The following is a 19,652-nucleotide window of genomic DNA, read 5'->3' as shown; positions in this document are numbered from 1 at the left end:
CAGGTGCCATTGCCATACGGCACATCACACCCTTCGCAAGCAATTGGATTGAGCCTATGATTTGTTGTTTTGGTCAATGAATAAGGGTAATTTAACAGCAATACTTATTACCAGCAGCACATTTCATTTAGCGAATATGTCATTGGTATCTCATATTACTTTCACCTCCTGCGAGGTACAGCACCCTTACCCCTTCTTGGTGGCATCCTCTGTGCTGTTGCTGGCAGCCTATGGGCTGTTCTCTCAGGTACATGCATGACAACCAGTATGCTCATGTGGCTGGCACTTTCACCTGGCGTGGCATCAGCATTGCTTTGTTGACGCTGGAAAGACATGACAGGGTATTGTCTAATCGCTGTGCCCAATTAATCCCCCCAAAAATGACATAACTCTCTTGTTGGATAAAATTGGCCACAGCAGCCATCTTTATTAAAACAATACAAGTTTAACAATAATCAAAAACATTTCCCACGGAAGGTGGTCCCCGAGGCCCTCAATAAATCTATCCACACCTCTAAGCACTTCCAGGAGTTGTTACCCCCAGCCGATAGCGATTGGCTCGAGGGCACCAATTGTCAACACCCAGTGCTCATTAATTAAACCTCACCCAGGGGAGTCCAGCCCCCTCATGGGGCCCTCCCCGCCGCATAATTAAGCCTCAATGCCACTAACCTCGAGGACCCCCCTCCGCACAGGCCACTGTGACAAAAGACAACCTAACAAATAAGTCTACCTAAAAACTATAAAATTAGGGAGGGTGGGTGGGAGCTGTTAAGAAAAATCTCCCAGTGACCCCTATTTCCTGTCTGCACCCTGCTTATATACCCTTACAACACCCCGTTAAGCCCCTCCCCCTTATGACCCTCTCCTTAGACACCCCTTCTATGACTGTCCAGCTAGTCAGCTCCCTACAAACCCTGTCAGGGGAGCCTACCCCCAGGCTTTGCCTCCAGTCCAGCTCCTTCATGACAGGGTATTGTCTAATCGCTGTGCCCAATTAATCCCCCCAAAAATGACATAACTCTCTTGTTGGATAAAATTGGCCACAGCAGCCATCTTTATTAAAACAATACAAGTTTAACAATAATCAAAAACATTTCCCACGGAAGGTGGTCCCCGAGGCCCTCAATAAATCTATCCACACCTCTAAGCACTTCCAGGAGTTGTTACCCCCAGCCGATAGCGATTGGCTCGAGGGCACCAATTGTCAACACCCAGTGCTCATTAATTAAACCTCACCCAGGGGAGTCCAGCCCCCTCATGGGGCCCTCCCCGCCGCATAATTAAGCCTCAATGCCACTAACCTCGAGGACCCCCCTCCGCCACCAAGCACGGGGTTAAACCCTTGACCCTGAGCGACCCCCCCACATCCGGAACGCTGTTTCTATCCCCTCTTGTAGTCCCAAAGACCACACATCTATCCCTACAGCGTTCAAGTGCACACCGTCACCTCTCCAAAAAGCACCGGCACCAGACTCGAGTTCCCTGTGCCTCACCACTACCGCGCCGTTTCTAGCCATAAAACGCCCAATTGCCCTGTTAACTTTTATCCTTGCCTTTGTTAGGATCTCCTGTGCCACGCTGTCTGGCGAGACACCACGTGACACTGGCTGGAAGGAGATAGTGACAGGACCAGGGCAGCCTCGCCAACCTGACTCCGTTGTACTCAGATGGAGTTGAAGTGTGTGTGTGGGGTGCTAGGCTTCACCAATAATAGCCGCGTTCGTGGGAGCCCGTTAGTCAGGCTCCCACCTCGATGCCACCTGGTCTTATGTTACGGACAACACACACGCCAAGGCCAGTGATGAACAAGGGGAAACCTATCTATAAACAAAGAGGCGAGGACCACCCTGCCCTGTGAAGAGGGGTGCCAGTGGATAGCACTCTCAACAGGAACCCGCTGTGCTAATGCTTAACAGGTGTAACCATACACAGTATGCTGACACACTAAGAACTGCTGACGGGTGTAACAATACACAATATGCTGACACACTAAGAACTGCTGACAGGTGTAACAATACACTATACGCTGACACAATAAGCAAATGATTAGTCAACTTAGCTGGAGCTGAGATGCTGCGGACAAGGCAGGGAACCAGCCGAAGGAAGCACCACGCTGGAGAAGGGATCCCACACAGACCAACAGAAGCTGCAGGGACCGGGAGACGGATAAAGGACGACACACGGACACCGGGAGGACAGGAGACTGAACGGAGGACACAGCTGGGAAACAACGACAGGATGCAGGATGACTGGGAACAGGAACCAGGAATGACGGAGACTGGGAACCAGGAACACTAGAGACCCTGAGGTACAAAAGCTATAACCGGCATGGGACTGAATAACCAGAGGGTTTATATAGAGAGCACAATGTGGTGCTGATTACACATTGCCTAAAGGTGTGCACTGCAGGCTAGGAGCCTAATCAAGACACCTGAGTCCAGAACACACAGTACTGAAAGTAACCTGCAATGGCCCAGGCTGACCACTGGATGCCACTAGCGAGTACACACACACACAGGCTGAGATAAACCCAGGGAGAACATGAAACTACCCACAGAATATGTGAATCTGCGCATAACACAGATCCGCTGGAGGCGGATCCTAACAGTACCCCCCCCTTGAAGAGGGGTCAAGGGACCCCGATACCAGGTTCTCCAAAACCCTGGCAAGCGGGTAAAAACAAACAGGAACAAGCTGTGGCTGCAGCTTGTAACAGTGCCCCCCTCTTAAAGGTGGCCTTCGGACACAACATGACCAGACAACAAATATGACAAACAGGACAAAACAAAAGGTCAGTGCATATACTTCTTTTTCCTTCTCTTAGAATGTTTGGTACGAGAAGATGTCCCTGGTTTTAAACAGGCTTCTTCATAAACCATAGGGCCTGTATACAACGGATACCCATCAATCTCAGACACAAATTCTGAGTCTGAATCTGAGAAAGCATCAAACCTGGATACCAGCGCTCTAGGTGGTAATAATTCAGGAAGATCTCTGTAAGAGGGAGACAAAAAGGCACACCCAGTGGTAATAGCTATGGGCTGGGCCCTTTGTATTGACTCTCCTAAACATGGAGTCTCTGCAGACAAGATGGTCGGCCCAGAGGCATCTGAACCACTTTTATTGGGACCAAATTTTTTCACTACAGCATCACTGAATGCTGGGAGATTCTTAAGAATGGGATCCTCAGATTCAAAAAATTTGCATGCCCATTCGAAAGGTTCACCTCTGAAGCAGTAAATTAAATAGAGCACCACATTATCTGAAGTGATACCTAAAAATGGTCTGGACTCCAAAATAGTGAGAAAATGGTTAGTGAGCGCAACAAATTGGGTTAGGTCCCCATCAAAAACTATAGATGTAGAGATATCGTTCAAAGAATCAACAGTAACTTCATTATCAGCTAACTGACTGGACTGTATAGCTGGAATTATGGCCCTTGAGGCTGAGACTTTAGGGACCCCCTTAGAGGTTATGACCTCTTCCAAGTCTGATGGTCTTTCTGGTTGGGCAGCACTATGATGAGTCTCTGGCTGATCAGCACTGTGACATACTTCTAAGTGGGCAGCACTATAGTGAAACTCTGGCTGGGCAGCAACAAAAAGACCAACAGATGGTCCCTCCATGTTACCGACATGGCTGGAACTCTGCTCAGAGACAGGATAATCAGAATCCCTCTTAGGGACTAGATGGACAGAGTCCCCATCTGGGGCGACACAGGCTTGCACCCCCTCTGGGGCGACACAGTCTTGAACCCCCTCTGGGGCGACACCGGCTTGAACCCCCTCTGGGGCGACACCGGCTTGAACCCCCTCTGGGGCGACACCGGCTTGAACCCCCTCTGGGGCGACACCGGCTTGAACCCCCTCTGGGGCGACACCGGCTTGAACCCCCTCTGGGGCGACACCGGCTTGAACCCCCTCTGGGGCGACACCGGCTTGAACCCCCTCTGGGGCGACACCGGCTTGAACCCCCTCTGGGGCAACACCAACTTGAACCCCTTCTGGGGCAACACCAACTTGAACCCCTTCTGGGGCTGCGCACTTCGGAACCCCTTCTGGGGCTGCGCACTTCGGAACCCCACTCGGGGCTGCGCACTTCGGAACCCCACTCGGGGCTGCGCACTTCGGAACCCCACTCGGGGCTGCGCACTTCGGAACCCCACTCGGGGCTGCGCACTTCGGAACCCCACTCGGGGCTGCGCACTTCGGAACCCCACTCGGGGCTGCGCACTTCGGAACCCCACTCGGGGCTGCGCACTTCGGAACCCCACTCGGGGCTGCGCACTTCGGAACCCCACTCGGGGCTGCGGCCTCCGGGCCCCCACTCGGGGCTGCGGCCTCCGGGCCCCCACTCGGGGCTGCGGCCTCCGGGCCCCCGGCGTCTGACCGGCTCTCCGGGCCCCCGGCGTCAGACCAGCTCGGCGGGCCCCCGGCATCTGACTGACTCGGCGGGCCCCCGGCATCTGACTGACTCGGCGGGCCCCCGATATCTGAGTCAATCACCTGGGTTTTCCCTTCAAGGGTTTGCAACTCTGACTCCCTGGTCATTAAAACATCAGCACTGGAACCAGTAGAAAAAGGCAGAGTGCTTTTACTGGGAGACTCGGCAGAGAGCTCCTCTGCCACAGTGGAGACAGGCTTAGATCTGACAACCTGCTCAGACCTGGCCAGAGGAGATACCCTGTCGGCACCACCGGAATTACGCAAGCCACACGTCTGCAAGAAGTGGCCAGAATCTCCACAGTATAAGCATAGATTAAGGTTTCTACGCCGCTGACGCTCCTCTAACGGAAGCTTCGGCCGTAGATAACTTCTATGCTTTACCTGACCCTCTGGGTCTGAGGACTTGCTGCCTAATACTTCCCTAGGCAGGGCCTCATTAGGGGCTGAACGAACCCCAGTGACCTCTGGGAGGATCAGAAAAATATCAGTGATGAGTCTTTGCAGCTGCAGAAGAGACTGCTGCAAAATCTCCCACTGCCCAGGTTTTACGGCATTGAATGCCAAATTTAGAGCCGCTAATGACTCTTGCATGGCCTGCATGATATGGCCATGCAAGTTTATACACCAGCAAGAAAAAACGGATACAAGAATAAACTGACACGGGCAAAAAACTGACACGGGCAAAAAACTGACACGGGCAAAAAACTGACACGGGCAAAAAACTGACACGGGCAAAAAACTGACACGGGTGGAAATCTCTGGACTGAGAGGGCAGAACTCAGCTCCAGAGTGCTGTATGGCCGGTTATAATGTTAGGATCTCCTGTGCCACGCTGTCTGGCGAGACACCACGTGACACTGGCTGGAAGGAGATAGTGACAGGACCAGGGCAGCCTCGCCAACCTGACTCCGTTGTACTCAGATGGAGTTGATGTGTGTGTGCGGGGTGCTAGGCTTCACCAATAATAGCCGCGTTCGTGGGAGCCCGTTAGTCAGGCTCCCACCTCGATGCCACCTGGTCTTATGTTACGGACAACACACACGCCAAGGCCAGTGATGAACAAGGGGAAACCTATCTATAAACAAAGAGGCGAGGACCACCCTGCCCTGTGGAGAGGGGTGCCAGTGGATAGCACTCTCAACAGGAACCCGCTGTGCTAATGCTTAACAGGTGTAACCATACACAGTATGCTGACACACTAAGAACTGCTGACGGGTGTAACAATACACAATATGCTGACACACTAAGAACTGCTGACAGGTGTAACAATACACTATACGCTGACACAATAAGCAAATGATTAGTCAACTTAGCTGGAGCTGAGATGCTGCGGACAAGGCAGGGAACCAGCCGAAGGAAGCACCACGCTGGAGAAGGGATCCCACACAGACCAACAGAAGCTGCAGGGACCGGGAGACGGATAAAGGACGACACACGGACACCGGGAGGACAGGAGACTGAACGGAGGACACAGCTGGGAAACAACGACAGGATGCAGGATGACTGGGAACAGGAACCAGGAATGACGGAGACTGGGAACCAGGAACACTAGAGACCCTGAGGTACAAAAGCTATAACCGGCATGGGACTGAATAACCAGAGGGTTTATATAGAGAGCACAATGTGGTGCTGATTACACATTGCCTAAAGGTGTGCACTGCAGGCTAGGAGCCTAATCAAGACACCTGAGTCCAGAACACACAGTACTGAAAGTAACCTGCAATGGCCCAGGCTGACCACTGGATGCCACTAGCGAGTACACACACACACAGGCTGAGATAAACCCAGGGAGAACATGAAACTACCCACAGAATATGTGAATCTGCGCATAACACAGATCCGCTGGAGGCGGATCCTAACAGCCTTATTGATCTTGTCAGCCGACCTTGCATCCCTCCAATAACGGCGCGGCACAATATCCGACCAAACCGTGATTACCTCCGGAAACATTGCCCATAACGTAGGAGATCAAACTTGATATCCCGTATCAACTCCCTAAATGGTCTGCTCCCGAGGTCATTCCCTCCCACATGCAACACTAATATGTCGGGAGCCCTATCGAGCCGAACAAAACGGTGAAATTCCTGTAACACTCCACTCCATACCATACCGCGCTTCCCCAGCCAGCGAACCCATGCCTCTTCTCTATCCAAACCTAGCTGGCGGCCGTTCGGTCTGACATCAGCCCGCAAAGCTCCCCAAAAGACATATGAATGTCCTAAAATCCAAATCAGGCACGGGGACTGCCCTAAAATAGAAAGAACACAGTCAGTCTCAAAATTCCCCTAAACGAACATAGGAGCGAAAACGAGACGATTCCCACCGCCCAATACGCTTAATTAACTCATCTCCAAATCCCATCCTAGCAGCCTCAGTTGCGGCCCCAATGCGGAAAGAGTGACCCGCGTATTCCTCCCCCTTGAGGCCCAACGTCCGCAGAACTGCTCTAAACACACTTGTGAACTGGAACCGTGATAAAAAGGATCCATTCGCATGCATCAGCAACGGATCCCTTTCCCTGCCCACTCTGACCTCCTTAAATATCCTTAGCCGTGCTACCGGGCACATATCCGAGCCAGGTACGGAGAAGAGAACTACCTTCTTCCCCCTCCCTAATTGATCCGTCTTCGACCTCCTCACCACTAGCTCCACCCTATCTGAGTATAAATCCACATCCTCTCCTAACAAACCTCCCGGCCTGGAGACGCTTGGACTTACAAGCTCGCCAATCCGCAGTGCCCCGAAGAAGGCAAGCGAAAAAGCTACCCCGAACAACTTCTCCTCGAAATTGGAACTACAGACCTCCCCTAACTTTCTACCCATATTCTGCAACAGCTGGAAGGACACTGGCCTTCTCTGATCCTGTACTACATGTCCTCTCTTCCAACCTTTCAAAGCTTGCGCAATCAGGAAATTCTTGGTGACGTCAGGCCTCCCACCTGCACGAAACCCAAAAGCCAAGCCCGCCATGCAGCGCGTGATTTTTGCCACTGACCAACCAATCTCCTTACAATGGCCTATATATAGCAAGACAGCCAACTCGTCATCATCCTCCTTCAAACCTACTACCTCACGCCATTCTAGCCAGCTCCGCCATTCCTGATTGTATGCCGACCATGTATTCGGGGCCAAGGATTCCCTGATGAGCTGATCGACTACCCGTCCAGCAGAGCCCAGAGCCGACTCGGGAACCCGGTCCCCTCCCTGTCCACCTCTGGTGCCAACTCCCGGAAACGTTCCCACTGTGAACGAGATAAAGAATCCGCAATGCCGTTAGAGACACCGGGGACGTGCCTAGCCACAACCCACAAATTCAAAGCCAGACATTCCAATACCAACTGCTGCAAAATGATGACCACTGGCGGTGAAGATGCCGACAATTGGTTAATAGCCATGACAACCCCCAGATTATCGCAGTGAAAACAAATCTTCCTGTCGCGGAATAGCTCACCCCAAACAACCACTGCAACCAAAATAGGAAATAATTCCAACAATGCTAAGTTTTTTACCAAGCCTCTCTGCACCCAAGACTCCGGCCACCTGCCCACACACCAATGTCCCTGGCAATAAGCCCCAAAACCGCCACTCCCAGCCGCGTCTGTGAAAAGGTCTAGCTCTGTAGCCACGCACGTGTCTGACATCCACAACGCCCTGCCGTTGAAAGTTTCCAGAAAAGTTGCCCACACCCGCAAGTCCCCTTTCAACTCACTACCTAATCTGACAAAATGATGAGGAAGAACCACCCCTGCTGTCGCTGCTGCCAGTCTCCTGCTGAAAATGCGGCCCATTGGCATAATGCGACACGCAAAATTCAACCTACCCAGCAAAGACTGTAATTCCCGCAATCTAATTTTTTTCAACTGCAACGCCCTCCCCACCTCGGCCTTCAAACCCAGCAATTTTTCCTCGGGCAAACGGCACTCCATATTCACAGTATCAATGACAATACCCAAAAAACTGATCACAGTCGCAGGGCCCTCCGTCTTACCTGGAGCAAGCGGGACTCCAAATTCTGCCGACACCCTTTCAACAGTCCTCAACAATAAGTCACATACACCGGTCCCCCCAGGACCAATACATAAGAAGTCATCTAGGTAATGAATAACTGAATTGCACCCAGAGACATCCTTAACCACCCACTCCAAAAAAGAACTAAAGGCCTCAAAATAAGCACACGACAAGGAGCAACCCATCGGTAAACATCGATCAACAAAAAACTCCCCATCCCAATAACAACCCAACAAACGCAAACTGGTTGGGTGAACTGGCAGCAATCGAAATGCCGATTCAATATCAGTCTTTGCCAACATGGCCCCATTCCCAAACCGCTTTACCCACTGAACAGCCGCGTCGAACGATGTATAAACCACCGAGCAGATGTCGGGGTCAATGCCATCATTGACCGACGCCCCTTTTGGAAAGGACAAATGGTGTATAAGCCGAAACTTGTTCGCCTCCTTTTTTGGCACCACCCCCAAAGGAGAGACTATCAAATCTGGCCATGGTGCCGCCCTAAAAGGTCCAGCCATACGACCCAGTTGCACCTCCTTAACCAGTTTTTCCTGCACCACTTCTGGATGCTCTCTAGACTTCAAATTCCTCCTAAAACTCCCTGACACCTGCACGTCAGAAGGTATCTTAAAACCTTCCTTAAACCCCTCCTCCAACACGGCGGCTGTCTGCTGATCAGGATACCTACGCAGATAGCCCAGCATCCTTTCCAGCCGAACTGGTGTCACTCCCTTTTGAACTACCGTCTCGTGACTTCCCTCTGAAGCATTTATTTGCACCGTGGTTCCCTCCACATGAGGAACATTCATGCTTGAATTTGCATTTTGCCCCAAACCGGCATGACCCGTCATTAAAGGCAAAGCAGAGTCCCTTCTGCATGGCCGTCCCGCTTGTGGCCTCCCTCGCCCCCCCCCCGTCCCCACGAAAGGGCTGCCCACTTTTTATGGGGGCCGTCACCTTTAACCATAAAGCAATATCTTTATGGTCCCAACGAATGTTGGGGCGCACCGCCTTCCTCTGTCTAAATTGCTCGTCGTACCGGAGCCAAGCCAAACCCCCATACACCCGGTACGCCTCTCCTATCGCATCCATGTAACAAAATAAGCCTGAACAATTGTCAGGTGCCTTCTCCCCAATCACACTAGCTAAAATAGCAAATGCTTGCAACCAGTTCGTGAATGACCGCGGTATCAACCGATACCGCCGCCGTTCCTCCTCCTCCTTCTCCTCCTTACGGGGCCTATCCAGATTAAAACGCTCTAAAGGGAGCAATGAAAATATATCCACGTATTCCCCTTTCCAAATCTTCTCCCTCACCTCCTGCTTCAGGTGGGCCCCCAATGGCCCCTCAAAACATACGTACACCTCCCCTTTTGCGGTGTCACTAAGCCTCCCACTCTCCTCCTGCGTTCCCACACCGCCCCCATCAGCCCCCGCACTACTGTTACTTTGCTCACCGCCGGATACCGGCACCCCGCTGCTCCCCGGCACCCCAATGCTAACCGGCACCCCACTGCTAACCGGCACCCCACTGCTAACCGGCACCCCACTGCTAACCGGCACCCCACTGCTAACCGGCACACTATTACTGACTGGCACACTAATGGTAGCTGGTGTGCCCGAATTCTGCGGCGCCCATGCTGCCGCCGGGGACGGCCCCGCCCCCTGCCGCAAACCCACCAACCAATCAGCAAAACCACTCAATAATTCAGTAAAGCCCCTACTCATTTCCCCTTGGAGGGCTAACCCTCCCCCCCCCTGACTCTGTGCTAAAGCATTAACAGACATAGAGACAGACTCACCAGGCTGCCTGGGGGCTGTGAACCCAGCAGCCGCAGGTCCAGTGTCCTGACGAGACCCAGCCAATGAAGAGGGACCAGGTATTTCTCCATCATCTGCAGACGCTGCCATCTCTCTTCTCCTGTCATCCCGACCCTCAGGTATAGCACCAGCCGGCGTGACCTCGTTGGAGGCGGAGCCAGCTGTGCGTCTCTCGCTCCGTGTACCAGGCCTGCGGTCCTCAGCCTGTACTTCTGCCCCCCTGGCACGACTCACCCCGCGCTGGGCAGCAGCATGCCCCGCATGCCCCGCCGCTCCAGGTCCAGTACCACGCACCGCCGGATCTTCTTGCACGTGGGGGGGGTCCCCCCCGCGCGGAGGGTTCCGCCTGCTGGTTGGATTCCTCCCAGACCTGGTCCTGCGGGCGGAAGGTGCCCGGCCCGCCGCCTGGCCTGGAGGGTCCCTGACGGGGCTCCTTGAACGGCACTGAACCCTGGGGGACACAGATGGGCTGAAGCGCTCCGGAGGCCTGGACCTCCGAGGCCGTGCGCCCGCTGGAGCAGCCTCCTGCGTTGCTGCTCCCAGTCCCCCCAGCAGACCTGACATCTGCTGCTGCAGCCACTCAGCCCCTCTGGTGCCTGCTTCCTCCCTGAGGGCAGCCAGCGCTGCAGATACCTCAGCATCAGCGTTTGGGGAAGCCATGGGAGATGCAGTGCTGCTTAGCTGTTAAGAAAAATCTCCCAGTGACCCCTATTTCCTGTCTGCACCCTGCTTATATACCCTTACAACACCCCGTTAAGCCCCTCCCCCTTATGACCCTCTCCTTAGACACCCCTTCTATGACTGTCCAGCTAGTCAGCTCCCTACAAACCCTGTCAGGGGAGCCTACCCCCAGGCTTTGCCTCCAGTCCAGCTCCTTCATTAGTGATACAGTGATAAACTGTTGAATACTGGAAGGAAGGCTAAATAGGTTATGTTTTGTTGTCAAATGGGCCCCTAGATCTGTAATCATAAAAATTTAATTTGATCTATATTAAAACATGTTACCATGGAAGTCTAAGGGCAGATTACTTATTGCTTCTTTCTAGGGGGTGGACATAGGGTATCTTCTACTAGAATAAGTGATAATTCACTTTATTTTTTTTTTTTACTGAAGACTGGTGAATTCTGCATGGTTATCCCGGTTATATTATGGTATGTAATGGTTGTCCAATTGGCACTCCTGTAAGTTACTTAGCGCTTTTGTTTTAATATGTTATTTAAGTACGAGAAATAAAGGGCCTGATTCTGGTTCACTTGCAAAAGCAAATTCTCTCTCTAATGGACCATGTGCACTGCAGGCGGGGCAGATGTACCGTGTGCAGAGTTACATTTGGGTGGGGTTTGTACTTCAAACTGGTATCTATATTGCAGTGTAAAAATAAAGCAACCAGTATTTACCCTGCACAGAAACAAAATAACTCCCAAATCCAACTCTCTCTGCACATGCTAAAGTACATCTGCCCCCCCCCCCCCTGCAGTGCATATGGTTTTGTCCATTAGAGAGAGAATTTGTTTTTACGAGTGAACCAGAATCAGCCCAAAGTTCCTTAGTGCCCTACTGTATGTTACATCTGCCTCACCTGCAGTGCACATGGTTTTGCCCATTTTCCAAACAAATTTGTACTGCGATCAGATCTGAATAAAGGCCATTGTTTCATCCTAATCATTAGAGTGCCCTGAATATGAACAAGTCAGTTGGCATTTTTATGAAAAATAATATTCCATTTTTTTTATTATTGTTTTAAATTTCCCAACCATAAAAATACAGGGTTACACTGTATTCATTTTCTGCCAAATTGTTGCAGACAGAAGATCATTTTCAGTGGTTTAGGACCTATTAACTAATTTTGGAAGAAACACAATAAACTTAGCAGATGTTTTTTTTTCCATTTCATATGATTCATTACTGAGATTTGATACATACCCTATTTCCAGAGATCCGCCTAGATTCATTTCTATGACAGTGAATAGTTCCAAGCATGCAATTCTATGTTATTATCAATCAATTCTTATTAATTTCTGTCTTTTAAGGGCAACCAAGAGAGATTACTGGTAACATGAGTTAACGGAAGACTACTTTAAAGTGTAGAATGCCAAGTAATCCCCCCCTAAAAAAAATGAACCATAATGGTTCATTTTAGCACAATAAGCAGTACCTTATACTAGACCATATTTCAAAACATGTTATACATGGAAAATATATACTACATAAATTATTATATATTTTTTCTTTACGCTTCTGTTTTCTTTGCTCTGATTGGGCTATCACAAGATAATAGCAATATTTATTGGCAGAATCTACAGTGGTATGCTTTGAAAGTGAGGACGAGGGGAGGGCTTCCGGTGGGACCTGCTGACAGCCTGAATTTTAGTGAGTTGTCCTGCTACCTCTGCAAACGGCGCCTACCATATCATCAGCACCAGGAGCAGCACCCTGATACTATCCCAGCGGTTGAAGGAGATAGTGGTGGGCAAAAGGGCACCGCTTCCCGGCTCCACACCGACCTGCAATGCCGGAGTCCAAGCATTTGGTAAAATGCTGCAGACCACGGCCTCCATTTTGGCGTCAGCCGAGCGCTCATACCCCCTCTGCTCCCCAGGGACTGTGTGTGTGGTGGCGGCGCAGTGGACCGTAGGATGCTGGCAGAGGCTGGGGGTGGATGTTGTGGAGGTTCAGCGCCTGGGCCGTTTGATGCTCTAGATTATGGGTCTTCAAACTGTGGCCCTCCAGATTGTGGAACTACATGTCCCAGCATGCCCTGACAGTTTTGGCATGCTCTTATAGGAAAAAATGTGGCAATGAATGTTGGAACATGTAGTTTCACAACATCTGGAGGGCCACAGTTTGAAGACCCATGCTCTAGATCACGGGTGTCAAACACAAGGCCCGCGGGCCAAATCCGGCCCGCCAGACCTCGTCATGTGGCCCGCGCGAGGAGATAGCACGCAGGGCAGTGTGTCCAAACTCCTGCCTAGGCCACCTCCTCTCACCCACCCCACCGCGGCCGCCTTACCTGTTCCTCCACTGTCGGTGGCCATGTTCTTGTAGGCACATATGTATGAAGCTACAGAAACATGGCCGCCTGCCTTCACGGCTACGTGGAGGAGGGCCCGGCCGCCTGTTCCCTCTGATGCCCGGCAGTGACAGACACTGGGTGGGGACGTCATGACGATGACGCCGCCCGCCCATGCGTCTGTAGAGAAGTAGGAGCAGGCAGGGAAGCTGGACCGGGATCGGGGACAGTGTGGCCGCAGCAAGCAGTGAAGAAAAGCTGGAATCCGCAGCAGCTGCAGGACAGACGGAGAAACAGTAAGTGAGGATGAGGATCACACTTACAATAAAAAAAAATATATATCTGCTGTTTCCTGAGGTGTCCCCGTGTATAATAATAATAATGCCATGACACCACAGGCTGCTCCTCCTGTATAATCATTTATGTGTCATGGCATTACTTGTATTATATTATACAGGGGGAGCAGTCTGTGGTGTCATGGCATTATTATTATACAGGGGGAGCAGCCTGTGGTGTCATGGCATTCATTTTATATTATACAGGGGGAGCAGCCTGTGGTGTCATGGCATTCATTTTATATTATACAGGGGGAGCAGCATGTGGTGTCATGGCATTATAATTATATATGGGGACCTACAGATACAACCGGCCCTTTGAGGGTGACCAAACTGCTGATGCGGCCCCCGATGAATTTGAGTTTGACACCCCTGCTCTAGATCATTGTGTGAGTGCCTTTATTTCTACAAGTGACGGCCTCCATTTTGGCTGTAATTATATGCACAAGACCTGCATTCTGCTAACTAAATCGCCTCACCACACCCACCTCACATTATATCATCAATTGACTTGCAGAGCACAGTGTGGGACATTAGATCTTGTAAAAGGCAATAGGGAGGGAAATTGCTGTACTGCAACCCTTTAAGTGCCTACAAATGACAGTTCCTTGCACAACCTTGCTGCACTATTTTTTTTTTTGCCCCTTCTAATCCATTTCGTTTTTCCTACTATACTGGTCCTGTTCTGGTCCCGTTCTATGCTTGCCGTGGATAAAAAAATTTTTTCAAAATGTATAATCCTCCTCTCCATAGAGTGATTTCTGTGTTCAAAACTCCCCCTGCTGGTCGCGACTAATTATAACATGCATTATTCACTTCATTATAAAGTTGTGCACCTTATATCACTTATTCATGGAGAAGTTCATAGCACGCCCACAGAGAAGTAATAAGGGCAGTCAGACTGCCAAAAAAAAAATTAGACACCAGCATCATTACCCTCGTGCTGCCCCGCTTCACCTGCTAGAGAGGATATTCTTGGATTCCTCTAGATTCAGTTGCCAAGGCACAAGAAATATCTGACCTCTTCTCCCCACTTTTAGATAAGAAATTGGTGGGTTTAAAGGTGGCAATAGATTTGGCTATGGCTTAGCTTCAGGCCCACGGTCTGAGGAAGTGGAACAGCGTATATATGATCTCAAGGATGAGTTAACCATAGCCAAAACACTGATTGATTCACACAAAACATCTCTTTCGGCCGTGCACGATAAACTCGGAGATCTCGAGAACCGCAATTGTTGGAATAATCTTCACATAATTGGCCTACCCAAGACTGTTCACCAAAAAGATCTCCTGCACCTAATGTCTAACTGGCTGCTGCAAGTATTAAATTGTGCACTATCCTCTGGTCCCATGCTAATTGAATAGGCCCATCGCATAGGCCCAGACCATCAACAAGACCAACGCAGACCTTGGCCAGTGATTTTTAAGTTTCTTAATTACATAGACAAAGTTTGTGTTATTGAGGCTTATTGTAAGACCCAGGACTTCTCCAATCAAGTGGCTACAAAATGTCGCAAATTCTCCCCTGTTGCAAGGCCTTATTTGAAGCTGGAGTCTGTTTTGCACTTAATTCCCCCACTGAGCACCTAATGCAAAATAAAGGCTGGCAATTCTTCTTTGCAACCGTGGAACCTGCTAAAACCTTCCTTGCCACTCTTCAATTATCATCTCTTAATGCCCCTGTCACTACAAAGTGACTGTCCACTAAACTTGCATGTATTTTAGTTTTTTTCAAGTACACACATATATTAATTTCCTTTAGATTTTTATTGTATTTAGGAGATATCATTCCCTTGAGGTACTTACTACATAAGAACATTTTTGTTGCTGGTTAGAAGCCAATCCGATTTTCTTAAGTTGGCCATACAGCTACAGATTTATTGTCTGATCTGGCTGGTTGGAACAAAACCTGGTATTGGATGAGAGCAAATGACTGTTGACCATTTGTTTTGAAATGCTGGAAAACTGCCAAAACTGTAACTCAGATATTACCAGGTTTTTGTTACAATCAGCCAGATCTGACAATCAATATGTAGATGTATGGGCAGCTTTAGATTTGTTTATCACAATGCTTATTTACACGTTCTACTTGTTTATTTTTGTTTTCTTCTTTCTCTCTTTTTTCTGTTTTATTTTTATTTTTTACTTTCTATGCTATTCGATGCCATGTTAGAATATTGTTCATGATTGAACTGTACCAGTTCATAAAGTTGGTTCACGAAATGTCACAAAATGGAGAAGTTGCAAAGTTTACTGTATTTTTTTTATTGTTATATGTTATGGTTGGATACAGGGGGTCACACGCCTCTACATGCAATAGCCCCTTTGTTGGCTGGGACACAAGGGTCTATCACTCAGAACATATTTGCCATACTTATCTTTTTAAACCATGGTATTGGCTAATTCCATAGATCCAAATACACCAGGAAATTGAAGTCTATTTTCCTGGCGTATTTGGCCGGCCACTACGGCCGAAATACGCTTATTAGCGGCCGTATTTTCAATACCGCCACTTAGTAAATTAGGAATCACCAATCTTTTGAATAGTGTTTCCTGTTCGTATTTTCCGATGGCGTAAACATTCGTATTTGTAAATACGAATGTGCCAAAAATACGAATAGGAATAATCGTATTTTTGGCGATGCCAAAAATACAAATACGCCCAAAAAAATCATTTAGCGAATGGTAAAACCCCAGGTCCAGACAGGATATCAGCAGAATATTATAAACGGTACTTATGTAATATCTGGACTCCCGTTTTTCTTATGAGACCGCGTCCCCTCGCGGGGCTCGCTGCGCTCACCACGCTTCGGGCACGTTGGCTCGCTGCGCTCGCCACACTATATAAAATCAACTCCATGCGTAGTTGGATAGTAGGGGTATGAAAAAATGGGGTGCATTTAACATGGGAGTCCGGATAATACATAAGTACCTTATAAACTATTGTCCCTACATCTCCCTTTACATCTGGTGACTTTATTCAATTATAAGAGATATGCAGTGCCGGGGTTAAAAAACACTAAATGCAAATTGGATTGACTTTACATATGAATTTTATATAGGCATAGTTATTAGCATATTAGAATGTTATTAGCACATTTTAATCAATTAAAAGATAAAAATAAATGCAATAAAAACCACACTAAATAGTAAGAGTAGTAAATAGCAGCATATGATGACACAGTCCGTTCCTAGATATACCTGGGTATAAATGGACAGTTCCTGGACAGTATAGTTACCATCCGCCTTTAATGGATCTGGGGTCCAGAGTGTCCAGAGTGTCCTGCAGATTGTTGGAAATCCTCCTTTATATATGTTTATTAAATTCTATACTGTCCGGCTCTAAACCTCCCACTGACTTCAGCCAGGCTAGAATTATCTAGCTGCCTAAACCAGACAAAGACCTCTCTTAATACATTCGTATCGCCCTATCTCACTATTAAATCGAGATTTCAAGATATTTACAACTTTAATAGCCCAACATTTACAGACAATACTCCCAAAATTACTTCCCGACTGTCGGACCCCTGTACCACACCCGTCATTAAAGTCTCTGCTTATGCTGATGACTTGCTACTGTATTTTACCCATCCACATGAGGCTTTTCCCCGCCTTTTGCAGCTTCTCAAGTCTATCTCAGGATTCAAGTTCAATGAAAACAGTAGCCTTCATATTACATACGGTGGCCACGGAGAATTGGGGAGCTACTCAATATCGATACGCAGTAGATTGGACACAAGGATCATAGGATTATGCTAATACTGTATTAGAACAAGCATTTTGACCTTCAGTTCCATTGCCCTACATCTACTCCACATGAGACCTACTAATTTCCTGACCCAGATACCTGGGAGGCATGGGGACTATCCCATTCCCAGATGGGTGTCTCGGCTCATGGGTGATGGGTGAAATTTAATAGGATGAGAGATTCAGAAAGTTAGAGATTTGGTAAGAAATCTCAATTTTTTAAACTTTTACACTGCAAAAATCAGTTTGACTTTGAAGTGTAAATAATTACCGCTTTAAAAAATATTTCTTACCAAATCTCTCCCTTTCTGAATCTCTCATCCTATTAAATTTCACCCAATATTTCTTTGTTTCTCCCGTTGACGCATAATAGACATATTGAAACCATACATAAGGGAGGTCTTCGATTGATATATCACATCATAGACCTGGAAGGGAGGACCAGATTCTAGTTCACTCACAAAAGCATATCCTCTCTCTAATGGACAAAACCATGTGCACTGCAGGGGGGCAGATGTAACATGTGCAGAGAGAGTTAAATTTGGGTGGAGTTTGCACTTTAAACTGATATCTACCGTATATTGCAGTGTAAAAATAAAGCAGCCAGTATTTACTCTGCACAGAAACAAAATAGCACCCAAATCTGACTCTCTCTGCACATGTGTAGAAAGACAAATTATGATTTTTATATACAATGGCTGTGCTAAAATATGCTAATGCCACGAGAAGTAACTGATGTGCATAGAATAGATGCCTTCCGGGTACAAAGACTGTGTGTGAACATCAGTCCTTTTAGTAACCCTGAAATTACTGAGAATGGCTGGTGTTTTCCTGCTTCCAGGGACAGTGAAGAACACAGTCACTGGCCTAGGTATGCCAAGAAATGCTACACGTCACTTTCCCCAAACTGCCACAGCACATGAATCATGCTGCGGTTTAGTGGGCGGAACTTGTGGGTGGTGAGTTTATGTACAAAATTATAATTTCAGTCCCGCTTCTCCACTCCAACCCAAGTTCACAATAAGTGGGTGAGAGGGAGAGATAAAGGGTGACAAGGAGAGGAAGTGGAGGCAGAATGTAACAGGGAAAAACAATGGGTGACAGGAAGAGGGTGAAAGGGGCAGCAGTAGGTCCTCAGGCAGCGGCGTAACTATAGCACCGCAGCCCCCGCCACCGCGGGGGGGCGCTGTGCATGTGGGGGCGCCGGGGGCTGCGGTGCTATAGTTACACCCCCCCAATCCCCCGCAGACTTACCTATCTCGCTGGTCCCGGCAGCTCCGTTCTTCTGCTGAGCACCACCATAAAATGGCCGCCCCCATATAGCACACAGTTCTCTGAAACTGTCTGCTGTATGGGGGCGGCCATTTTGTGGTGGTCCTCAGCAGAAGAAGAACAGAGCCGCCGGGACCAGCGCGATAGGTAAGGCTGCAGGGGATTGGGGGGGGGGGTGGTTTGCATGGGCGGCGGGGGATTGGGGGTGCTTGGCGGGGCGGCTGGGGGGGGCGCCCAAAACTTAGTTACGCCACTGTCCTCAGGGGCCCCAGTGCATTGTACCTGCTGCACCTATGGTAGTTCTCTGCGTACAGCTCGGAATCTAACCTCATATTGTTACATTTTATATAACAATGTTATATAAATGCATATAAAAATTAGAAATTAGTTTTAACCGAGTAAATGTGTTTCCTAAAACACAAGGTTCTTGGGAGCTCAGCATTCTGTACTATTTGGGCAAATACAGTAACCATTGTCCATTTGATCACATACTGCCTTTACAATTTCATTGCTTTGCCAACTCTTATTGCTGCTTTCAGCAGTCTAAGGAAAGGGCTCATTACAAATTGCTTCCTCCTGAAAGTTTGGCAATTCCGCTGAAGCAACATGGTACAAGACTGAAGGCTTATACAAAAAATATAAACTCATATTTATAATACTGTTTTAAATATAAAAAATTATAATTTGTCTGCTGTGTGATAAAGATGAAATAAATATGTAAGAGGCAGCAATACACAATTCCTAGTAATTCTGAGACCTCTCTGTTTATGATATTGCCAGACCTTCCCTCTTCACCTGTAATAACCTGTATTATACTTTCAGTTTTTCAAAATCATCTGAATGTCCAGCTGTAGCAATGTCATTTTGCTTTTATACACTTGAAAAACCAGTCTGAATTACCATTGGTTATTTGCCTACTCTCTCATTTCTAACATATAGTTTACTTTAAATTTCTGCAACCTTATAATCTTTTAATTATTTTGCTTGTAACTAAGGGCCTTATT

The sequence above is a fragment of the Crinia signifera genome, chromosome 1 (assembly GCF_055691185.1).
Source record: "Crinia signifera chromosome 1, ASM5569118v1, whole genome shotgun sequence".
In the NCBI taxonomy this organism is placed as follows: domain Eukaryota; kingdom Metazoa; phylum Chordata; class Amphibia; order Anura; family Myobatrachidae; genus Crinia; species Crinia signifera.
Note: the sequence above shows the minus strand (reverse complement) of the source record.